Source organism: Trachymyrmex cornetzi, unplaced genomic scaffold (genome assembly GCF_001594075.2).
Source record: "Trachymyrmex cornetzi isolate Tcor2-1 unplaced genomic scaffold, Tcor1.1 scaffold26, whole genome shotgun sequence".
Classification (NCBI taxonomy): Eukaryota; Metazoa; Arthropoda; class Insecta; order Hymenoptera; family Formicidae; genus Trachymyrmex; species Trachymyrmex cornetzi.
The window spans coordinates 1,505,677-1,513,642 of record NW_017297270.1 but is presented as its reverse complement, the minus strand read 5'-3'; the positions used below and the strand labels follow the sequence as shown (position 1 = coordinate 1,513,642).

General features: G+C 32.3%; 1 protein-coding gene across 3 annotated transcripts in view; it reads right to left on the bottom strand.

The window, feature by feature from the left end:
• The window catches only part of LOC108761710 (uncharacterized), a 149,878-nt gene that overhangs the window by 133,805 nt on the left and 8,107 nt on the right, over nt 1-7,966 (bottom strand). For all 3 annotated transcript variants that reach the window (XM_018508401.1, XM_018508403.1, XM_018508402.1), the window contains exon 2: nt 1,310-1,369. The gene's annotated coding sequence lies outside the window, so the exon portion shown is untranslated. The remainder of the gene's footprint in view (nt 1-1,309; nt 1,370-7,966) is intronic.

Below are 7,966 nucleotides of genomic sequence, written 5' to 3'. Positions count from 1 at the left end.
AAACAAAAAATTATAAAAAATTTTTTTTATAAAATTTGGGATAAAGGGGGGGGGGGGGGACAGCTAAGCAAACGTTCAATATTATTAAATTGCTTGTCAATTTAATTTGTGATATTACGATATTATGATATGCTCTTTAGTTTTAATTTAGGAGTGTGTTTCAAGATTGACAAATAAAATTCCGAACGCTACTCTGGCAACAGTTCTGACACTCGATTCTTCATCCTGTGTATACATATATGTACCCTGCTCTGTCAAATTTAGAATCGCTTTCTCCTACATTACTGTCAAATACTTCAATTTGCTATTTCCTCTATTTTTCTCCTACTTATTTTCTTTTCGTACCGCTACGGATCGCCTATACAAAATTAGCCCCCACTTTTATAATTAATTTATTTTGGGAATTATGCTGAATTGCGCTAGGTTTGTACATTGTGCATAAATATTAAAATTATAATATGAAAAATACGTTAAAAATGGAAAAAAATTATTTTTAGGTCAGAGCCCATTACTTTGCGTGTTATTCAACTTTTTTCAATTGTGCTAGTTTGTGCTACATTGTGCTAAAATACTACATTGTGCTAACATTATGTTAAAATAACCCTTTCAGAATCTAAGTACGTTGTAATGTACATCAAATTTGAAGACATTATCCATTTAAATTATTTAGTTTGATCGACATCATCTCAGATTAAATGAACATAAAAATACCCGTGAAAGCCAAAAAGCGTTTTGAACATAAAAATGTACGTGTTAAGAAAATAATCAAAATTTAAAAAAAATGAATCTTTAGTATAGACAATAAATTATATTTTAAAAAATAATCAGCGCACAGCTTGCATAAAATGCAAATTGTAAAATTCACACAAAAATATTATATACATTTAAATCAACTTTGATCAAATAAGGCCTGCACTTCTTCGCACTATCTTCGATACTTTTTAATACTTTTGTCTCTATAATTTTATATCAAAGTGGAAATATATATTATTGGCTGCAATTCTTGCAATTCTTGATGAGATGATAATAGGTTAATAAGTCTGTTTGCACTCTTTGCATTCAGCATCTGTGCCTTCTCTAATTTCAACGCCCGAATCTATTTTTCTAATAATATCATTTTAAGTGCAAAAACTTTGGAGAATTTCAATCAATTTCGAACAGATCTAAATGACCTAAAAAAAATATCCGAATAAAAAACTGTCAAAGTAAAAGGAAAAAAACCATTAATTTCCGAGTTTTTACTCTAAAATTCTAGTATTTTTCCGTTGTTTACATCTCTACTCTTATATGAAACATAAAGATCTTTTACCTTAACTGTGCCGCGCAATCGTTGTGACAGATTCCATATCTGATCCACAAATAGATCGTTCTGTAATGCAAAGAAAAAGTGAATTAAAAAACCTGTTACAGAAATTAATTAAGTAAATTAGGAAAATCAAATTAATCAGATTGTTTTCTAGATTTTTAAAGGCTTCGTAGAATCATATAATAAACAAATTTTTAATGCATAATCTTTGAATGAATCTTTTTTTTCTCAAATCCAAGCTTTTTTTTAGATTAGAATATCTCAAAAACTTAACGTGATACGACATTTTCGGGACCATTTTCGCAATCAAAGCATTAAAACCAGAAACAATTTCGTTTACTTTAAGGCAAAAATAGTGTTGTGATCAATGTTATTGTTACTAACATTTTAAGAGTAATAATTATAAAAATAAAGCTCCATAATTATTTTACCATTCAGTTACAGTCACAAATACCAAGATACTTTTCTTTAGTTGTGTAATGTGTATAGTTCATTATAATATAAATTATAAAATATATCTAGTATGTTTATACATTATATTACTTCGCCAAATGATCGATGGATATAAAAATGCGAGAAATAATAATCTAGAGAGAAAGACGCCGTCGCGTAAAGATGCGCACTTCGCCAAAGATGCTACCAAAAATAAACGCGCGTTTAGTTAACGCGGACATTTGTGTATACACGAAAGCATCTGCCCGCAGTGAGTCATTTATTTCTGTGAAAGCGTTAACAGCGAAGGGTAAACCGCTGACCAAAATTATGAACCCCAATGCCTATATACTAATGCCGGATAATACCCAAGTAATGCCCAAATAATGCCCAATTTTTATGCCCACTAATGCTCATTAATACCCGAATTATACATAATTTCATACCGCTTATTATAATACACAATTCTCTCAAGTAATGCCCAGTAATGCCCCAAATTTGTACAGAATGCCCTTAGCGATTTACCGGTTAGCAGCGACGGCGCGCAGCGCTTCAAAGAGAGTCGTGGAGGGTTACGTAATCGCTTGATCGCAGCTACATTTTAATCGGGTTGCGCGTGTAAATCATGCTTTTAGCACCGGGAAATCGTCGCTTCTAGGTAAGTGTTCGCACAGTTAAAAGTACTCGTCGAGACCGAGAAAAAGCCACGAACCATTGCCATCGACCGGTAATAATGTAATGGGGAAGTTTAATGGCCGTCACTAGGAATAACGTGCACCGTGTCGTAAGTGTAATAACAATTAACGACAGAAGGTAATAGGAACAGATGTCGGCCCCGGGACTTGCGTACAACCAAGGCAAGCCACGGGGGATTGGGCGAGAGAATGGAGGCGGAGCAGCGCAGAACTTTTTGTTCTCTCACAAGTATGGGACATTTTGCGAAAGGCTTCATTTGTCAGCTCGTTAAACAAAAACGCGTTTTACACGCTGCGACGACTTACACTTAGATATAATGCAATATGTACGTGATGCAAAAAGGAGAAATGCACAAATCGGTAAATATAATTACTTGACTTACATTTATGTTTTTATACACAAAATAATATTAAAAAGAATAACAGGAAAGGAAAAACTGGGATATGTATGAAATGCAAGCTAAACCGTAAAAGAAAGACGTTAAAAGGAATAAACATTAAACAAAAAGCATTAAACTTATTCTTATGTGATATATAAACATATTCTTGCAAAAATTATCTCGTTATCATTACGTCCGAATTAATCCCATTACATGTCTGAAATTACCATAACACGGGGTTAGTTTACAAAAAAATGATATTTTTAAAATGTTATTTCTCAATATATAAATTGTCAATACATAAATTGTTGCGTAACTGTCTTGCCACTAACGACACGACCGTTGAAATGGATTGCTACAAGGTCGATCGATCGTTACCACGTCAATGGATGACGAAGGAAATCGGAGCACAGGAATTCCACGTGATAGCAATAAAAATTGTGTTTCTTCTTGTGGGCCAAGAATCCAGCGGATAGACCGATCGTCAAAACTTACACAGTTATTAACAATCGCTGAAAGAATGTTATCGATGACTGTTTCGTAAGACTATACTTAGGTAAGTGTGAGTGCCATATCTCCAAAAATTCGTTTTCTCATTTACCACGACCGGCTACCCTCATCCCCCGATTCGACAAAGTTGAACAAAATTCTGCGAATCGATCCGACAGATACAGACGTATCCAACACTGTCGGCGCCCTGTCCGAATACTCAATATAAGTAGCAAAGTAAATGTGACCATTAGGTAAGAAAATAATATACTTTTATTAAATGATTGATTCAAAATTAATTTACCTACGTCTTCTATCCGAAAAAATAAAATAACGATTTCCTTCCGAACTAACCCTCCCCCCCTTACCCTTATTGCTACGAAACTTTGCTTTAACTGCATCTTACATTAATTTATTGAAAGTAGCAATGTTAAAAATAAAAAAGTTTACTTAATATAACTGAGGAATTTTTTCGTAATTGTGAAAGAAGCATTGTATTAAAATAACATTGAACGTAACAGCACTATTTTTAGTCAGGGAAATATTTCCGAAGGCCAGGTACTGATTACGTGCGACAGTCAAGCAAATATTGGTCAAGCACATGCTGCACCTAGTAAGCAATTAAGTTCTACGTGAAACTGGGTGTAGTAAGACACGACACACACATTGGGTACAATGGATGAGGATTCAATGGCGCATAATAATAACGACAAAAATCAATGATGCATAATGCATATTTATCTTCTATGACGTTTTGATCATATCGTCTCATCATCGTCCGAAATATATAATATTCTTCAACTGATGATTCGATTGAACAAGGAATGATTCTCCTCACGGAAAAATAAATAAAAATATAGGATAAAATCGATAAAATTTAGAATAGCATAAAAAATGCGAAACTTTTTTTTATTTTTATAAGAAACTGTACAACTAGTACTACTGGAACCGTAATTTTTTGTTTATATGATTAGTAGAAAGTCACTTTCACACCACAAATTCGCTAATGCATATATCTATAACAAATTAAGAATTTCTTTAGAATTTTTCGAAAATGTTCAAATATAAGAAAGAGATTTTCAAAATTATTTTTCTCAAAAACGAAATGCATAAAAGAGATTTTATTCTATATTTTATATATATATATGTATATTATACTTATGTTAATATCATTTCATAAAGAATTACTTGTTATGTATTAATAACTCAGAGCCAGACTCGGAAACTGTCTGCATGTAAATTAAGAGAAGAATTATGTATATTTTGCACGTAATTATAAAAACCGAGAAGGATCCGAGAAAAATATTCAAGACACGTCGTTATCATCGAGTGTACTTGAAACAAGTTCGTTGTACTATTTATCTCCGCGAGGGAAATAAATCGAGGTTTCTAACGGTCGAAGAAATTCCGAAACCCTTAATTAAACGAGTAGAGTAGACGGCTTTAAATTGTTGATTTGGAAATTTGCATTGTGTACGCTACGCGCGCCAGGCAAAACGCTCTCGTTGTTCCTCTGGGGTAAACACCCGCTCAACGAACATACAACGGGAAAAGTGACGAGGAACGGGCGACGGTGTTCGTGCGGAAACCAGAGCGGAGAAAGGTGCTACGATCGGTGTTGGTGGAGGATATCGATCACGAAACATTTGCATGGAAATTTCTTGCGGTGGTGAACGTTGCCGGTTATATTTCTTTCCACAAGCGAAAACGATGATTTGACCCAATCATCTAAAATATCGCTCGGCGAAGAATCGATTTTATGGAGCAGAAAATCCCAGATAGATAAAAATTAACTCTCTTATACAGGACCGTATTAAGAAAATTTGTTAGAGGCTTGTGATCTTCGAGTACCCTCCCCCTCACCCCTTTTTCGCTTAATACAAAAGTATTTATACATAAACTCAATATGACAAGCTCCAGTTAAAGTCAGATGTTAAAACATAACTAATACATATATATGTATCTTAAATGAATTTATGTGAGAAATATGATTGCGCGCCGATTACTTTCGGACTTTCAACACAATCAATCTGAAATATTAATTCCTTTCAAATTCAATTAAAAGCATATTAAAAAATTATTAATGCGAGAGAAAATGGACGATATATCATAAAATGAAATTTTTACAGAGATTTTATTTTTCAGCCAAAATTTTAGTACTATGTAATCAAAAGATGGCAATCGTTATCTGTTTTATGTGCTGAAAAGTTAGTTGAGATCATGCCAAGACATTATGAAGTAATAATCTCTAATAGAGAAAATTGAACTCACTGTTAGTAAGTAAAACTCTCGATAAAACTGTAATAAAGTATATTTCAAATGCATTTTTGAAATGTATTAACTTTTTATATATTTCAGTTTCTAGAATATGATCTTATACGGCACGTTGTTAAGTAGTTATTGATTGCTTTAAAAAAGTTTAGTTATATAAAGAATATTAAAGAAAAAAAAAATATATATATATATATTTATATTATTATATAGATATAATATATAGATATATTATTTAGTTCAAAATAATAGGGGAGACCGGGGCCAATTATCACAGTATTTAAATGATTTTTAGAAAAAAGTAGTATGTAAAATGTTAAAAGATTAAAATATGTACATCCAAATGTATATTATTTGTATATCTTTTTGCACACCACTTACAGCATTGACTTTATATTAAGCCCCCTTTGCAATTTTATTTTTTATATACAATTATAAGGAGTCCAATTACTTTCTTAATTTAGTATATATATTTTTTTTTTTCAAAACATTGTGTACGTTATAATATACCTACATCCCTTAGGTATTAAAAAAAAAAATTGCTTTTGAATATATCATCGTTCAAATAAGTGATTTAAATAAAGTAAGTTAAAAGTAAGTTATTTTGATTATAAATACATAATTCGCTTATGTACTACAGTTTCTATACGAAAAATAAAAAGTCATATGTGCCTATATAAATATTATATTCATAAACATATTCTATAAAACGAGTCGATCTAAAGAGATTAAAACTATTGATTGAGTTATAAGCATTTTTTGACAATCAATCCCGTATTGCATACGATAACTAGCCTCGCTCGATTTCCCTTATATAAAAGACAGAATATTTTGTAGATTAGTACTATTAGTACTATTAGTTATTATGAAACAATAAAAAACAAAAAAATAATAATAAAGGGGTTCTCTAAATAATATAAATTAAAAATATAAAATAACAGGGTATTTAAAAGCCAACCGCAGAAGTTATTGCGTGCAACAAATTATATATTACGGAATTTTTGCAATACTGTTTATCCCAGATATGATAAATGCTAAAGTCACGTTATCCTTTTCTTAATTAGGTGTGAAGAAAAAGAACATGACTTTAGCGTTCACCGTATCTGGGATAAACGGGGGTATTGCAAAAACTCCCTAATCTCTCAAATATTCACGTTAAGTTGTTATTTCAAACCTCATATTTTATAAATTATAAATCTTTCGGCTACTTGAGCTCTCTTAAAAAAAAAACCTAAGAAATTGTTATTGTTATTCAATAATATTATGTATATGTTTAGCAACTTCTAATAAAAGTTTAATAAAATGCTCACATTTCTTTATCATCTCGAACTGAAAAAGAGTACCATTTACTTATTGAAGATTTGGTAAAAAAAGATCGATTTTGTAGAATCAGCTAATTAATCAAGTCGAGCCGTAACAAGTGGACAAAAAATTAATCAAGCTCCATTGAAAAGCGAGGTGAGACAAAAGGTGAATTTTTAATCTGAGAAAAGTTTCTTTGATAGATTCTTTTATCTTCTATTACACACGCGCGTAAACGAATTTAGGGTAACTAAAAGACAAAATCCCCAACAGAACGTTTACTGCCTCGCGGCTTCGTAGTGAGTTGGTACACATTCACAAAGCTTGTGGTCTGAGGCAAAGCAAAATTAACCCTTAATCTTTCTCGTTAAAGAGAGAGAGAGAGAGAGAGAGAGAGAGAGAGAGAGAGAGAAGGAAAAAGGGGGAAAGGAAGAGAGAAACGAAAGGAGAAGCTTTAATATAACTGAGAGAAATTTCAATTTCCAGCATTTCCTGTTAATTAGGTTTTTTCTTAGACACTAAATTAATGAAATCAAATATGTAACTTCACATTAAATTTTGATGAAGATTCAAGTAATTCTTTTATTGCCAAGCTGAATATAACGCCGAGATCCAATTATCTTTTATGGTCCAAAGACGATAAAATGGAGCTAGGCATAGGCAGGCGTATCGTTTAGGCGATAATCGACGACGAAAAAAAATTAACTCTTTTGAATCTCTTACGAGCTTACGTCATCCTCAATCTGTTATTCAGTCGAGGCGTCGAGGCACACGCACGCCGTGCACGAATATGCGTTTGACACACTACACGGAAAACTTACCCTGTGTGTCGCTATGAATAACCCGAGTGAATCGGGTCACGTTCAATGTTTTTATGTTGCTTTTGCAAGAGGGATGTTATGAGAGCGACGTTTGCGCAACACTCGAGAAACACGAAAATATCGATGGTAGATATTCTTTCTTCTTTCGAGCTAATTCTATACATATATAGGTATATATATTTCCGTTTTAGCACCTCAGCAAAGATATTGCACATAAAATGTTTGGGAATAATCCCAAGAATACGATTTTAACGCATGTCGTATAAAAAG